Genomic DNA, 17,788 nt, shown 5'->3' on the forward strand with positions numbered 1-17,788 from the left:
AATAAGAATCCATTCATAAAAGGGTCAGTGCACAATTCGTGGACTCTCTTCGTGAATGGACTCTTAGAACATCAGGTCCTTCATGGTTATGGGACTTTGTATGATGGCCTATCCTGAAATTATTTTTTGCCCTAAAATGTCTCCAGGCTCATTTTCTGTGAGATGTTGCATTGTTTCCTTAGTTATAACAATACATTTAGAATTTTGTGGTACAGAAGCCTAATGCAAACCATTTGGACATCCGCTGTGTGAAGCGGATTCCACGCCGTATTTAGAGGTGCAGGGAACTCCAGGTCTGCAATGGCCTCAGCTTCCATAAACCTTGTCCTGATGGCCGTTCTGCCAGGTGACGAGTGCTCTGCCCCAACTAGGGCAGGGTGACATCACTAAATCTCCCTGCCTGAAACTCTGTCATAAGAGGCATTATGGTCCTGGACAGAGAAATCAATCAATGCCCTAAATCACAGGCAGAAAGGTCCTAATACGTTGCGTCCTTTGATGGTTACGTTTTTGCTTAAAAATAAATTCCAGCTGTGGGAGTTTGTTTCTTGAAAACTAAAAAAAAAAACATTGCTGACTGGGCTAAAAAAATAATACCCACTAGGAAAAGTTCAGTTCTTTTGTGTCTGAATTGAAAGCACAAAGGCAGTTGACTGTCGGGGATAAGTCTTTGGTGTGTGGTCACAGCTACATCCTCTGCAACCCGATGGGATGGCGGACTATAGACAGCATTTAAAATACCCTACAATTTCACTAAAAGTTTTATTCTCGGAGACGTGCAATATCCCAAAGACATAGCCCGTATTGCCTGTGCTAAACAATACATTAATTAAGTTGAACATTATCATGTATGGCTAGCGTTTCATTTCTGCACCCATCCTCCAAACCTTCTCCTGTGCATGCATTCATCAGTTGATTGCCAGAGGTTCAGATCTAACGGTTAGACGTGTCAATCTAAATATAAAAAGGCATTAAATGCTCTTTTAAAATGATTAGCATGTGCAAGATTCCACGCCTAGCTGCTGCGCTCATTCCGAGCCTGTTCACGACACAAAATCTTCTCTCAAAACCTACAGTCCAGCTTTAAAGGAGAAATCACACAGCCCGCTAATGCACCAATCAGAGCCCGGAGCTCTGGATGTGACCCCTTCATTTCCTGCGGATTCTAACCAACGGATATTGACTACCACAGTGGGAAGCATGAGGATGCATGGCACTCCCGAGACTTGACTATTGATCGAGGTCAGCACTTCCTGTGACAAGCGCTAAGTCTGCGCTCTGATAAATGAAGAATTCAGAGACTTCTTGCAAATGCAGCATGCACTATAATCGAGAGAAGCTACTCTGACTGCAAGATGGAGTCTCAGCATCAGCTCCCCCGAGGACAGTGGTCTAGATGAAGATGAAGACCCAATTAGCGCTAATAGCCTTTCATTCCCAATGGGATTGTTAGTGGCCCTTAGGAGCCAACGCCTGTGCGCCCTCATGCCAGTGACAGCGGAGCTTGAGGACACCGCGCCAACCTGCCCTTGGACTCTTAACTCAGGTGTGGGAGAAGATGGAACAAATCATCCCTCGGATCATTTCAGGGCTGCCTCGTTGTATTGTGCCACCTTAGGCGAGATATATGGTTTTATTATGACACTGTCAGGGCCTCTGGAATTATGTGCCAGGGAAGTGCCAACCTTTGCGGCAGGGTTGACTTATTATGCGACAAGAAAAGGCAAATTTTTTGATAGCATCTCTCTATTATTTTGTCACCGTGATAATGGATTACGTGGCAAATGTGGCAAATCTATGATTATGCGAAAAACGCCACGGACACAAACTCGCATATTTCCTGTGGCCCCGGCCACTGGACACACACTATCTGCTGCTGGCAGCGAGGGTTATATCATGGTGTTACTTGTGATGCCCAAGATCCGGGGGCTATATCTGGAATTGACATATCCACCCGTAGCCAATTCTGGAGTCCTGAGCCTTTACCACCACATCCCATTATTAGCCACCAGGCAGCCTGTGGTGAGCCCACAGGAGCGGCCTCGCATCCATGCAGAAACGGGAGCCCATTCATCTGTGAAAGAAGTGCCTTCATGCTGGGACTGATGCCCATTCATGCTGGCATCAAACCTGTGACTACAGGACAAACCGAGATCCACGAGTGAGTGCAATGCCGGTGTAAATTCATACCATGGTGGGTGTACATTCATGCTGGAATGGGTGCACAACCGTGCTTCAGTGGGTAATGGGTTGATGGCGGTACCTGAATGATGGAGTTGGTGTACGGTCAGTCTGTGACAGACTTACGTTCATACTAGAATGGATACACAATGAGGTCCCAATTGACACTATGAGAAATAAGCATACGTTCTGTGATGAGTGCCTTCATACTGTGAAGGCGGTACATTCAGGCTCGGATTGTGTACATTGGTGCTGTGAAGGATCTACAGTCCGTCTTGGGTGTGCCGACACACAGTGATGAATGTTCATTAAGGATGTAATGGGTGCACCTTCATACTGCGGCAGATGTACACTCAGCCTGTTGCTTCTACATACTGTGACGAATGTACGTCACGTGGTGATAGGTGCACACTCAGACAGCAGTGGGTGCACCTTCACACTGGCGGATATACCTCGTATTGTGGTGAATGCGCATTCACACTGTCACAAGTGTCCCTTCATACAATGATTGACGCGCATTGCTGATGTAATGGGTGCTCCTACATACTGTGGCAGATATACACTCAAGCTGTAATGGGTGACCCTACATGATGTGACAGATGTACATTCAGGCTGTAATGGGTGCTCCTACATACTGTGGCAGATATACACTCAAGCTGTAATGGGTGCTCCTACATACTGTGGCAGATATACACTCAAGCTGTAATGGGTGACCCTACATGCTGTGGCAGATGTACATTCAGGCTGTAATGGGTGCTCCTACATACTGTGACAGATGTGCATTCAGGTTGTAATGGGTCCTGCTACATACTGTGACAGATGTACACTCTTGCTGTAATGGGTGCTCCTACATACTGTGGCAGATATACACTCAAGCTGTAATGGATGACCCTACATGCGGTGGCAGATGTACATTCAGGCTGTAATGGGTGCTACTACATACTGTGACAGATGTGCATTCAGGTTGTAATGGGTGCTACTACATACTGTGACAGATGTACATTCAAGTTGTAATGGGTCCTGCTACATACTGTGACAGATGTTCATACAGGCTGCAATGGGTGAACCTACATACTGTGACAGATGTGCATTCAGGCTGTAATGGGTGACCCTACATACTGTGACAGATGTACACTCAAGGTGTAATGGGTGACCCTACATACTGTGGCAGATGTACATTCAGGCTGTAATGGGTGCTCCTACATACTGTGACAGATATACACTCAAGCTGTAATGGGTGACCCTACATACTGTGACAGATGTACATTCAGGCTGTAATGGGTGCTACTACACTGTGACAGATGTACATTCAGGTTGTAATGGGTGCTCCTACATACTGTGGCACATATACACTAAAGCTGTAATGGGTGCTCCTACATGCCGTGACAGATGTGCATTCAGGTTGTAATGGGTGCTGCTACATACTGTCACAGATGTGCATTCAGGTTGTAATGGGTGTTCCTACATACTGTGACAGATATACACTCAAGGTGTAATGGGTGACCCTACATACTGTGGCAGATGTACATTCAGGCTGTAATGGGTGCTCCTACATACTGTGACAGATATACACTCAAGCTGTAATGGGTGACCCTACATACTGTGACAGATGTAGATTCAGGCTGTAATGGGTGCTACTACACTGTGACAGATGTACATTCAGGTTGTAATGGGTGCTCCTACATACTGTGACAGATGAGCACCCAGTTTGTAATGGGTGCTCCTACATCCTGTGATGATGTACATTAAGGGGGTCATTCTAACCCTGGCGGTAAAAACCGCCAGGGCGAACGACCGCGGTAGCACCGCCAACAGGCTGGCGGTGCACCGCTGGGCATTCTGACCGCGGCGGTTCAGCCGCGGCCAGAAACGGAAAGTCGGCGGTGTCCCGCCGACTTTCCGCTGCCCTTGAGAATCCTCCATGGCGGCGGAGCGCGCTCCGCCGCCATGGGGATTCTGACACCCCCTACCGCCATCCTGTTCCTGGCGGTTCTCCCGCCGGGAACAGGATGGCGGGTGGGGGTGCCGCGGGGCCCCTGGGGGCCCCTGCAGTGCCCATGCCAATGGCATGGGCACTGCAGGGGCCCCCGTAAGAGGGCCCCAAAAAGAATTTCAGTGTCTGCCTAGCAGACACTGAAATTCGCGACGGGTGCAACTGCACCCGTCGCACCTTCCCACTCCGCCGTCTCAATTCTGAGCCGGCGTCCTCGTGGGAAGGGTGTTTCCCGCTGGGCTGGCGGGCGGACTTTCGGCGGTCGCCCGCCAGCCCAGTGGGAAACCCAGAATTACCGCTGCGGTCTTTTGACCGCGGTACGGTCTTCTGGCGGTTCCCGCTTGGCGGGCGGCTACCGCCGCCCGCCAAGCTCAGAATCACCCCCTAAGTCTTTAATATATGTAATCATACTGCGATTGATTTACATTCAGGCTTTAATGGGTTGCCCACCATAATGTGACCTAATGTAATTCAGGCTGCAATGGGTAATCCTACATACTGTTACATATGTGCATTCAGGCTGTAACGGGTGCCCTTACATACTGTGACATATGTGCATTCAAGCTTTAATGGGTGCTCCTACATACTGTGACAGATGTACACTCAGGTTGTAATGGGTGCTCTTTCATACTGTGACAGATGTGAATCCAGTTTGTAATGGGTGCTCCTACATACTGTGACAGATGTGAATCCAGTTTGTAATGGGTGCTCCTACATACTGTGACAGATGTACATTCAGGCTGTAATGGGTGCTACTACATACTGTGACAGATGTGCATTCAGGTTGTAATGGGTGCTACTACATACTGTGACAGATGTACATTCAGGTTGTAATGGGTCCTGCTACATACTGTGACAGATGTTCATACAGGCTGCAATGGGTGACCCTACATACTGTGACAGATGTGCATTCAGGCTGTAATGGGTGACCCTACATACTGTGACAGATGTACACTCTAGCTGTAATGGGTGCTCCTACATACTGTGGCAGATATACACTCAAGCTGTAATGGGTGACCCTACATGCTGTGGCAGATATACACTCAAGCTGTAATGGGTGACCCTACATGCTGTGGCAGATATACACTCAAGCTGTAATGGATGACCCTACATGCTGTGACAGATGTACATTCAGGCTGTAATGGGTCCTGCTACATACTGTGACAGATGTTCATTCAGGTTGTAATGGGTGCTCCTACATACTGTGACAGATGTGCATCCAGTTTATAATGGGTGCTGCTACATACTGTGACAGATGTACATTCATGCTGTAATGGGTGCTCCTACATACTGTGACAGATGTGCATTCAGGTTGTAATGGGTGCTCCTACATACTGTGACAGATGTGCATTCAGGCTGTAATGGGTGCTCTTACATACTGTGAAAGATGTACATTCAGGTTGTAATGGGTGACCCTACGTACTGTGACAGATGTGCATTCAGGCTGTAATGGGTGCTCTTACATACTGTGACAGATGTACATTCAGGTTGTAATGGGTGACCCTACGTACTGTGACAGATGCAGATTCAGGCTGTAATAGGTGATCCTGCCTACTGTGATGATGTACATTCAGTCTTTAATAGATATAACAATACTGTGACTGATTTACATTCAGGCTTTAATGGGTTGCCCTTCATAATGTGACCTAATGTAAATTCAGGCTGTAATGGGTAATCCTACATACTGTGACAGATGTGAATTCGGGCTGTAATGGGTGCTCTTAAATACTGTGACAGATGTGCATTCAAGCTGTAATGGGGGCTCCTACATACTGTGACCTGTAGTGACCTGTGTCCAGTGCACGGGTAAGATGGCCTCCCTGCACTTACGACGTTCAGGAAAATGGAGCTGGAGTTCGTAGGGGCACCTCTGCTCATGCAGGAGTGCCCTCACACACAAGTACTTGCACCCTGCCCTCTGGGCAGGCAGGCCTGCCATAAGGGTGACTTACATTGACCAGATGCACTGATCTGTAGTGAAAGGGTGCAAGCACCTTTCATGCAGGCTGCCATGGCATTCCTGCAGACACATTTTGCAACTGTGTTGCTGGGCTGGAAAGAGCCTACTGTGCATGTGTGTTTAGCCGGCCCGAGATGGCCAGCCAAACACACATGTGCTCTGAGGGGGAGTGCTGTGCACTCCCCCTCACTGCTCGACACCCCGTGGCCCCACCCTTTTACCAGAAAATGATAATAAACACAGTTTATTTTCATTTTTTGGTAAAAGGTTTGCAGCTGCCGCTGCTGGCAAGTAGCTACGCTCCTCTGCCATAATGGAGGAGCCGCCCCAGCGTAACATTCTATCATATCATTTTCCAACATTCTTTCTATTAATTTTGTTCCTCCTCCATCACACCCAAGTGTTAACTTCTTATCTGCCCATGTATGTATGTGTATTCTCAATAAGCAGCGTATCCGTCATCTGAAGCATCTGTTTGACTCTCCTGGAGCCCTACAGAATGTCCTGCCACACCTGCATGCTTCAGAAACATATTCAAATTAAACATCCTTGACAATCAATAGGCAACCAGTCAGGATGCTAAAGAAAAGCCCAGGAAGAACAGTAGTCAGCAGCATAATCTTCTACTTGGCAGGTCATGTTTTCAGAGCCTGCAGTGCATAAGCAACAAGCGGGAGTATGTTTTGACAGCATTACAAAATAAGGAGCAGGGATAACAGATCACATGCCTGTTTTCAGAGACAAACCATGCAACTGAATGTGGGCTAATTCAACCTTATGTTTCCTAATTGTAAAGCACTTAGACCATGGGCAAAATTGTAGTAATTAGTTTTCCTTGATACTACGTCATTACAGATTGCCTAATGTTCCATAGGACACCGGTAAATGTGCTACAGTACAAAAGAACACACATAGAACCCCAAACAGTAAGCATAGTACCTAGAAAGGGCTGGAAGAATAGCTGATTTTCCTTGAAAATTATAGCAAAGTAATTTCCATTTTATCAGAAGAAATAGCAGACTTGTTGCTTATGCCCCTAAACTCCTTAATCTAAAGTTTTACATTTTTATGATTGCAAATAACAATACAAATTTAGACAAAGCAAACGCTATTGGCGAACCTGATGAATACAATAGTAGTAAAGCAATACTTTGGAGTCTTAAAATCAAGAAATCATACCATAACTGGAAAATGAACCAGTTACCTACATTCGGTAACAATATATCTGGTAGAGACATATTCTAGTTGTAGATTCCCTACTTAGAATTTCTTCCATGCATCAGACTAGATGACATTGCGCATTTATATAAGCACCACCCTGGTGCGCTGACGTCAGTTTCTTTTCAAGACTTTCCATGCCAGTAGCGTGGAGCCATGAAGAACACTGAGAATGGTGCCCAAAACTAGTGCCCTTAAAGGGTAGTTCTTGTTCCTAGAAATCAGTTCATAGAGTGGGGAGGATGGGCAGGTCTGTAAGAAATCTGCGACTAGAATATTTCTCTACCAGATATATCATGACAGAAGGCAACTAACTTGTTCATCTGATAGACTTCTAGTTGCAGATTCCTTACCTTAGAATAGATACCTGAGCAATACCATCCCCGGTGTTGGGCTGCAAACCAAAATCACACCAAAAAGTCCTGCAGGACAGAATGGCCGAAGTAGCCATCTCTGCAGACCTGACTATCCAGGCAGTAATGTTTGGTGACCGTGTGCAGGGATGCCCACGGCTCTGCCTAGCAGATATCCAGGACTGGAAATCCGCATGCTAATGCTGTGGTAGCAGCAGTTGCTCTGGTAGAATGAGCACGCAAAACCTCAGGGGTTGCTTTTTCTCCAAAGCGTAGCACATTTTGATGTAGAGGACTACCCATTGTAAGATGGTACTCTTCTGCACCACCCTTCCTTTCTTCTCACCCACCTAACCCATAAAGAGTGGATCGTCCACCTGGAAATCTTTGGTGCGATTAAGGTAGAATGCCAACGGCTTTTATTAATCCATATGGTGGAGTCTCTCCTCTTCATGAGAGGGATGTGGGGGGTGCATAAAAAGTAGGCAAGGTGATTGCTTGGCCTACATGAGAAGGTGTCACCACTTTGAAAGGAGGAAAGCCCTGGTACGAAGCAACATCTTGTCAGGATGGACAGCCAGAAATGGTGGCTTCGAAGAGAGAGCCTAGAGCTCACTCTCCGAGCAGAGGTGATGGCAATCAAGAAGGTAGGTTTAAGAGTCAAGAGTTGCAGGGGACTGTTGTTGAGTGACTTGAAAGGAGGGCACACGAGATATGTGAGGACAAAGTTCAAATCCCACTGGGGCATTATGATTGGAATAAGAGGGAACATATGAGTGAGAACTTTATGAAACTTCCCAACAATGGGAGATTTGAACAGAGAAGGTTGGTCAGGAAGCCTTAAAAAAGGCAGAGATGGCAGAGAAATAACCCTTGAGGGTGCCCAGAGCAGAGCCCTGCTGGGCAAGATTAAGACTGAAGAGGAGAACGTCAGAGAAAGGTGCAGAAAGGGGATCAACAGACTTGTTGATACACCATGCCACAAATTTGTTCCAACGACAGGTGTATACCGTTTTTGTTGGAGGGACGCCTGTCTGCTAAGACAACATCATAGACTTCGGGCGGAAGGTCGAAAGCTGTTAACTGCCGCTGCTCAATCTCCACGCAAAGAGGCAGAGACTGGAGAGGTTTGGGTGAAGGACCGTCCCCTGCTGCTGTGACAGAAAATCTTCCCAAAAGGGAGGATCAATGTCCATGCTCAATTGCTCGGGATAACAGACTCTTCGTGCACAGTCTGAAGGCACCAGGACTACTTGGGCCCAGTAGCGCCTGATCTTCTACAGAACTCTGGGCAGAAGTGGTATTGGCAGGAAGGCGTCAACAGGACCTAAGCTCCACTCGTGATGGAAAGTGTCACTGAGGGTGTGCCATCTTGGAAACTCCAACACGCAAAACAGCTGACATTGAGAGTTCTTTGCAGAGGCGAACAGATCAAACCAAGGCTCTCCCCACTGCTGAAAGAGACCTTGCGCCACCTCCGGATGAAGACGCCATTCGTGATCGACTATGCATCGACGGCTGAGTTGGTCTGCTCTGACGTTCGGGGAGCCCACTAGATGTTGAAACACCAGTGAAATGCCCTGACGTTCCAGCCATGTCCAGAGGCGAAGAGCCTCTTGACAGAGGATTCATGACCCTACTCCACTCTGCTTGTTGCAGTACCACATGGCGGTGGTGTTGTTGGTGAACACCTGCACCACTTTCCCTTTGAGAGGGAAGGAATGCTTTCAATGCAAGTTGGATCGCCCGGAGCTCCAAAAGGTTGATGCAGAGCTTGGACTCCGCCGGAGACTGGAGGCCTCTGATGTCTGCCTCTAAAATGTGGCCGCCCCATCCCAGGAGTGATGCATCTGTCACTACTGTGAGATCTGGTTGGGAAGAGAGAGAGAGATCTGCAGTTGACCCAATCAGGATTCGATAGCCACCACTGCAGATCTACTGCAGTCCCTTCTGAGATCTAAACCTTGTTGGATAGATTCCCCTGATGCTGCGCCCACTGGCATGTTGGACCAGCAGGATGCAGGAGGCCATGAGGTCCAGCAGCCTCAGAGTCAATATCACTGAAATTCAGGATAGTAGCTGGAACATCGGGATCATAGCTCAAATATCCTAGACTTGCTTTTTGGGAGGATAAACCCAAAACTGCACTGTGTCCAGAACAGCTCAGATGAAAGGGAGCGTCTGAGAGGGAGTCGGGTGTGGCTTTGGCACTTTTATAGTAAACTCCAGCGAATGCAGGCCATTCGCCATAGTCTGGAGGTGGAAGACAACAGCCTGGGGCGAGTTTGTCTTCAACAGCCAATCATCGAGGTAGGGAAAGACTGAAACCCCTGACCTGCGAAGATGAACTGCAACCACTACCATCACTCACATGAACACTGGTAAGGCCGAAGGGGAGCATGGTGAACTGAAAGTGCTCATGAACTACCATGAATCGCAAGTAACGTATGTGGGCCAGCAGGATGGGAATGTGGAAACAGGCATCCTGCAAGTCCAACGCTACCAACCAGTCTCCAGGGCAGACAGGACCTGAGCTAGAGTTAGCATTTTGAACTTCTCCTTCTTGAGGAAGAGATTAAGGGACTGGAGAGCTAGGATAGGGCGAAGGCCCTTGTCCTTTTTGAGCACCAGAAAGTAGCTGGAATAACAACCACAACCTACTTCTGGGGCAGGGACGCTCTCTATGGTGCCCTTGGTCAAGAGAACCTTGACTTCCTCACGGAGAAGCTCCAAATGATCCTCTGACAGATGATCGTATGAGGGTGGCATGGTCGGAGGGGAAGTCTCATAGGGGAGGGAGTAGCCCCTTCGGACAATTTGCAACATCCACCTGGCTGTGGTGATGGATTCCCAGTGGGGCAGGTGATGGCGGATCATGCCGCTAACTGGTCCAGGATGTACCAACGGACTAGGAAGGCTTGGTGGCAGTGGGGGGGGTGCGGGGGTGTACTGGGTGGACCTCAGGCTCCCTGATCCACAAGCATGAAGGATCCAGCGTCTGCGGCCGCACAGAGGCTGTGAAGTATGCGCAGGTCGGTGGCCGGCTGGAAATGAACGTGGCTGGGTACCCCTTCCGTAGCCATGAAATGGGTGAAAAGCAGACTGTGGTGGGTGAGGAGCAGCTACTGGGCCAAGGGACCGAGTCATAGCCCGGGAATCCTTAAAGTGCTTGAGCGCTGAGTCCTCTGTCTCAGAAGAGATGGGTGCCATAAAAGAGCATGTTCATTAAAGATTGCTGGACATCCCCTGAAAAGCCAGACATCCTCAACCAGGCGTGATGCCTCAAGGCCACTGTTGATGTAACGATCTACCTAGTGAGTCGGTCGTATTCAGTCCACAAGGCATCATGAAGTTTGCTGTATCCCTCCCATCCGTAACAGCTTGGGAGAGAACCGCCCAGGCCTCCTCCTGCATTTGAGGCAGCACTTGCATGACTGTATCCCAGATAGTATGGAAGTATCGGCCCAAATGCATGCAGTGTTCACAGACTACAGGGCTAGACTGGTGGAAGAAAACATTTTCTTCCCAAATGTATCCAGTCTTTTTGATTCACTATCCGGGGGGGCGGAAGGGAATGCGCCTTATGATGAAGAAGCCTGGACCTGAGAGAAGGCTCTCAGACGTAGGATGTTGGGTCAGGAATTATGGGTCAGTCGGCACCAGCCGATGGCGGTGGGCAACCGTCCTAGTCACAGGAGCCCCTGTGCTGGGTTTGGACCAGGTACCCGGCAGGACGTCCATAAAGGCTTCATTAAAGGGAAAGAGGGGTTCTGAAGTGGAAGCCCAGGCTGAAGCCCCTCGGTCAGGAGGTTAGTCCTGACCTCTACAGAAGGAAGCTTGAGGTCCAAAACCTAGGCAGCCCTTCTTACCACCGTGGAGTATAAAGCTCCCTCCTCCATTGCTACGGTAGGGAGAGAAAGCATGCCAGCATCAGGAGAGGTATCTAGTCCGCTAGCGTCACCCAAGTCCTGAATCCAGTCCATGTCAGGGTCAAGCTGGCATTCTAAAGGGTCCAGCGACCCCTCTACACTATCCCCATATCTATAGAAAGAACGGTCTGGATCTGCGCTGGGCCCAGGAGAGCCCATGGAAAAAGAAATCTGTGTTGAGCGAAGCCGTTCTAGCTCCGGGTCGTCAGGGATAAGTATAGTATCGACATTGATTGTGGGCCCAACCGATGTCGGGAGTGTCGACGTGTGTCCCACAGCTGGGGAAGGTCACATTGGAACAACCAGTATCAGGACAGATTCAAGAACAGATCTAGAGGTGGCCCCCTAGGGCCAGGGCCGAATGCCACTGACGTGGAACCTGAGGGGGCGCTCACTGACTCTCCTGGGCTCAAAGGCACTGTGGACGAATCGGTCTGCCCAAAGATGAGGCATACGGCCTCAAAGAACAATTTTTGCTGAGCAGGGGTGGCACCAGCTCCCAGAAAGTCGGGGCGGCGCGGAGTCGACCCAGACGCAGGCTCCAAAGGTGGAGGCCCAGAGCGTCAAGGTGAAGTCTAAGAACATTTGGCCTTCTTCGGCTTCTTTTTCTTGTGACCGGATCGTCCGATGACTTGGACAAAGAGGAGTGGCGATGACTCCGCAAGCGGTCTTTTGACCTTCCTCTCGAATGAGACCGGGAGCGACGTGGAGTCGAGTCCCGGGCTGCCTTGAGCTTCAGGGACCGCTCTCTCAAAGCTTTTGGGTTCATGGCCCAACACTCTGAGCACGACTTCGTGTTGTGGTCGCACTCCAGACACCAAAGGCAGAAGAGATGCAGATCCGTCACCGTCATCATTTGGTGACAGGAGTCGCAAGGTTTAAAACCGGTCTTCCGGGACATCCCTCGACACATCCAAAACTCGTAAAAACAAAATTCGATAAAAGTGTTGCAGTGAGTCAAAAAATGACTAGGGGTAACTCTTCTCCAGATCTGTGCATAGGCTGGCGCTGAAAAAAAAGAACTGGTCAGCACACTGGGGTGGCACCTATATACGATCGTGACATCGTCACGGCGATCACAATGCCAATGACACCCACGGAGTTCATCGACGCCACATGACAGAGCGCAGGGGTACTGCTCAAAGAAAAATCTCCGGATCCAATCTGATGCCTGGGGGAAATTCTAAGGTAAGGAATCTGCAACTAGAAGTCTCTATCAGATACATATTTTACCGACTTGTTTAACAATGACTGTAAACACAGGCAGCACCTAAGAAAAGGTATAGATTTCATTATTAACACACCTAAAATGGAAGGGGGAAGTCCAATGACAGACACAAACCTGACTGTATCCAGACCATGAGGTAGTCTACACAAACCCTGAGGAAGACCCAGTCTCTTTCATACAAGTAACTAAGATCCTTAATCGCCACTCCATGCAAAGAGGCCCTAGCACAAAAAAGGCATTATACAATCAATACAAAAAAAGCTATTTAAGAGGCCGAAAAACATGCAAGAAGAAACATTTGAAGCACAGCTCTACAATGTCAGTACAAGTAAAATCAATGTGTAATGAGGGGTATAAGAGGTTGTGCATCATTAAGCCTTCGAGTCATTTATAATATTTTTGCTTAGGGTTCTTGAAGCATAAAAAGAAATATGTTTGCTGAAAAACAATTTGGGATATCAGGGTTGTTGCATTATGAAGAAATGGTTCACTATGAAAAGAGAAACAGAGTGATATGCCTAAACTATAAATCAGTTCCCCAGTTTCTCGGCTGGATTTAAAGGACGTGGTGCTCAGGGCTCGGATTCTGAGTCCTGGAAGTCACACATTCCATATTGAACTGTGCTCTCTAATTCTTGTGCTTGACATCTGCAGTAGACGAGCAACTGCTTGGATATTGGACTCTGTACAGGAACTACATACGACTAGAGGGTCTGTATATTTGGGAAGACCTGCGTGGTTTGTGTCTACTTGAATAAGGTTGATTTCGTGAAGGATTAAAGAAAATATAGTCATGGTGATCTATGAAGTCCAAAAGGCTTGGTGTTTGAAGAAGGCAGTGGGAAAATACTGCTGTCGAATATGTCTTTCATTTAAAAGGAACTACAAAGGGACAACGATTCAATGTGCTATCATGATGAATTCTACCCTGCAACACAAACTGCTTCCAGCTGCAACCCGCGAAGGTGTGAGGCAGCACCAAACAGCCACTGAATGTATCTGCCAAGATGTCGGCAAACTATCTGGAGCTAAGGCAGACTTCCTGCTACGATATTTGCTGTATTTGCATAGGGGAAGAATGCTTAGCAATCCAATCTGCAATGCAGAAGAAGCCTGCACAATTGCCAAAGCCTATTTTACCTCAAAATATGAGAACACAGAACTACACCTTATCGCACCGTAATCTTATATAGAGACACTGGCTATTAGGAAATGAAATCAGCCAGAGAGGGCGAGTGTAGAAGTGTACTTTAGTTGTCTTAAGGGTACCTGATTACTGGCACAATAACTGTATAATTGGGACATGATTATAGGGAAATGTAAAGTTGCAGCAGGATTTCTGACACTATAACTGTATGATGGGCTTTATTGCTGGCACAATAGCTGTATGATCGATTCGTAATTACTAGCACTCTAGTTGTATGATGGGTGTGATTATTGGCACACTGACTATGATGAAGGCATGACAACTTGCCTTTTATTTTATGCTCATGGCAAGTTTATTAACAAAAACATTGTATGATGTGGCATTTGTAATGACACTATAAGCACATCTGCACATTACGGGTTACTGTATCTGTAATCGGTAATAGGACTTTCAGATGTACTCTGACATCATAGTGTTTTCATTTGAACTACACCAGTGGGAGGACGAGGCTTGGCTAGGAGTATAATGGGCACCACTTAATGGAGCTCTGAGCACACCTGCGCTTCACCTGCTCCAGATTTGCTATCGGTTCTGGGAACCTTAGGTGCTCTGGTAGCTAAAGCATTTCTCCATTGCCTAATGTGTCTATTGAACTCACTCTGTGCCCAGTGGCATCAGGCTGAGCACTTTCCTGGCATCCCAAGCACTTATACCTTGCGATGCAGTTGCCCTGCAGACCTCAGCATGGGTTGCACTTTATATTGCAATGTGGTGTTTTCTATATTACTCACGCCGGCTCCGGATGCCACTTTAAAGGGCAGGGGCTACTTCTGGAACCCAACCTGTTGTGCTCATACTCGGGCTCAGGACACTGTTAACTGTCAAGCTTCTCAGAGGACGACTGTATGTCCCTCTAGGTCACGTTTTCCTTGGCCCAGTGGTGAGAGGGTTTGTTTGGCTTTCCAGTGTTATGGATAGGATTTGTCTATATGGCCCTGGCATCCATACTGGTGTGGCAGCACGTAGTCCTACTGAGCATCACTGTCCCTTCGGAGGCCCTGCAAGTGACTTCTGGCTACTGAGTTAACTATTTTTTTAGTTCTTGCGCTACTCCCCCACTGCTCCTACTGATATGTTACTTCTACTATTATGAGTGAGTATTTTGCACTCGAAGATGTGGAATTAGGAGGCAACATGCGCTTTTATGGCATCTCAAATTAAGTGTGAAGGTGATGACATGCTGGGCTGCTTCTCCCACTCCCTTCCAAATCTGATGAAACTCACTTTCTCCCTGCATCTGGAGTTTTAGAGAGAATACAGGAACTGTCCTTTAACAACAAACACTCTCCTCTTCACATATTAGCACGCGTTCTTCATCCCCAACAGGCACGTCAGATCATCCTGGCAACCAGCAATTTAGCTACTAGGTAAAAACATTATTATCTCAGTTGACTTCTAACACCAAGGAAACTTTAAAAGAAAGCATCTTGTGGGACAACGTCTGCCTGTGAGAAAGTGAGATATTTGCTCTGGACTTCTTCTGAAGGCTAGACAATACAACCTGTTGAGGTCCCATCAGGCAGTTATTTGAGAGAGTACTTTGGTAGTCTGCTTCTTACTCCCTAGACCACAACCACTAAGTAGTTCCATATCTGGGACACACTGATTATGAGATCCCCATGCCACAGCTTCTTCCCCTCACTCCCCTCCCAGACCCGCCATCTTCTACTCTATAGAGCTCAACTGCACCATACTCTCCTACCTTTGTTTTTCAACACCCACCCAAATGGATCCACAGCCCTCTACACTGTGTTATGCACATTCTATTGGTCACCTGTGAATCTTTTTTTACTATAGACTGAGCACAGAATACAGTCTCTGAGCTTATGGCCCACCAGTTTAAAGACTCAAGTCACAGACACACAGCATTTCTCCACTTGTCCTTTCACTTCACCTCTCTCTGTTATCCCTTTTGGCTGACAGGCAGATTCTTCCACTTCTGATACCCTGAGCCTTATAGACACCATCTTTCTCACAACCTTATTATTTCCATCTTCTCTCAGCTTCCACTGCACTCATGCTTCATAGTCACCTCTTGTAGCGTATGCTGCCTAATCTTCACTATCCCTATCGATATTCCACTTGTCACGGTATCTTAGCCGACAGTAAACAGACCCCTTACACTACCCGAACATATATTCCATATATGTCTGCACCAGATGCAATGATGTGGAGCAAACAACTTCTTCTTAATTTTCTTTCCATCATCACACTGACTGTCATTAGTCTGTCTCATTACATTGAATGATTTTCTCTTTCCTGACATCTGAATCTCCGGGTAGTCTGTTGATACAGAAGGGCCACCTCTCCCCTTCTTGTTCAAACAAAAGGAAAAGGAACTGGCAGGGAAGGTGTTCTACTTACCAGTCAGCTACCTCCTCGTCACCCTCTAGATTCAAAGTTTCCACCCTGTTTTGCAAATCTCTGCCCATTTATAATCTGAAAACATGGATAGACCTAACTAGTTATTATGTTTTTGCCCAGCTCTCTTTCAAGGGCTCAGTTTTTATTGTAGTTTCTGTTAGAAATGGGGTATTTGGTTGGTAGGAAGGTTACCATGTCCAAGCAAGGACCCTCACTCTAGTCAGGGCAAAGGAGAAACACACCTGGTTAACCCCCACTCACCCCCTTAGTAGCTTGGCACGAGGCGAAAGTCTTAACCCAGATGTAATGTGTACAGTATTTGTACCAACACACACAGTAAAACAGTGAAAACACTACAAAATGGACACCACACCAGTTTAGAAAAATAGGCAATATTTATCTAAATCAAACAGGACCAAAATGACAAACATCCAACATACCCAAGTCAAGATAACATTTTTTAAAAGAATAAGAGACTTACTATATAGGAAACAATGGAAACGTTGATTTTACACAAAGTAACTGGTTTGCGTCAAAAATAAAGCAGCACGGGCAAGCGTGCATCAGAAAAGGCAGCGATGCATCAATTCCTTACTCGCAAGTGTCGTTTCTTCTCCGGTCGGGTAGGCGATGCGCCTTTTTACTCCCTTGCAAAAGAGTGATGCATCGATTTCTGGACGGGGCGCCTTGGATCCGTGCAGGTTCACGATGACTGATGCCCAGTGATGATGAGAGAGAAATCCGGTTGCACGGTGTTAGAAAACCACACTGCATGGGGTTTGCATCGTTATCAGCAGCCGCAAGTGGGTGTTGTGTTGTTTTTCTCCTGCCACGATGCTTTGATTTCCCAGCTGCGATGCAGGTGGGGCTTCGGTTTCAGCCATGAAGGGGGTGGTGTGTCATTTTTCAGCCGTGTTGCAGGTGGTGTATCGAAAATTTCCCCACACTGTGTTCTGTGCGTGGATTTCAGTCCTTGTTCTGCCAGTCTCACCTTTCACCGGCCCAGGGACTGGATGGGCCACCACTTGGCAGGCAGGAGTCTCAGCAGGGAGTCCAGGTGCTGCAAGAGGAAGTCTTTGATGGCCCCGAGGCATCAAAACAGGAAGCACGCTCAGTCCAAGTCCTTGGAGATTCTTCCAAAGCAGGAATGCACAACAAAGTACGGTCTTTGTTCCGTTTCACAGGCAGAAGCAGCAACTGCAGGATAGCCCAACAAAATACAGTCACAGGCAGAGGCAGCACTTCTCCTCAGCTCTTGTCCTTGACAGAGGTTCCTCTTGGTTTCAGAAGTGATCTAAAGTCTGGGGTTTTGGGTCCAATACGTATGCTCCTTTCTGCCTTTGAAGTAGGCAAAC

General features: G+C 47.5%; 1 protein-coding gene across 9 annotated transcripts in view; it reads right to left on the bottom strand.

The window, feature by feature from the left end:
• RYR3 (ryanodine receptor 3) overlaps positions 1–17,788 on the bottom strand; it is a 1,450,647-nt gene that overhangs the window by 1,274,241 nt on the left and 158,618 nt on the right. The window lies entirely within an intron of this gene.

The sequence above is a fragment of the Pleurodeles waltl genome, chromosome 9, assembly GCF_031143425.1.
Source record: "Pleurodeles waltl isolate 20211129_DDA chromosome 9, aPleWal1.hap1.20221129, whole genome shotgun sequence".
Classification (NCBI taxonomy): Eukaryota; Metazoa; Chordata; class Amphibia; order Caudata; family Salamandridae; genus Pleurodeles; species Pleurodeles waltl.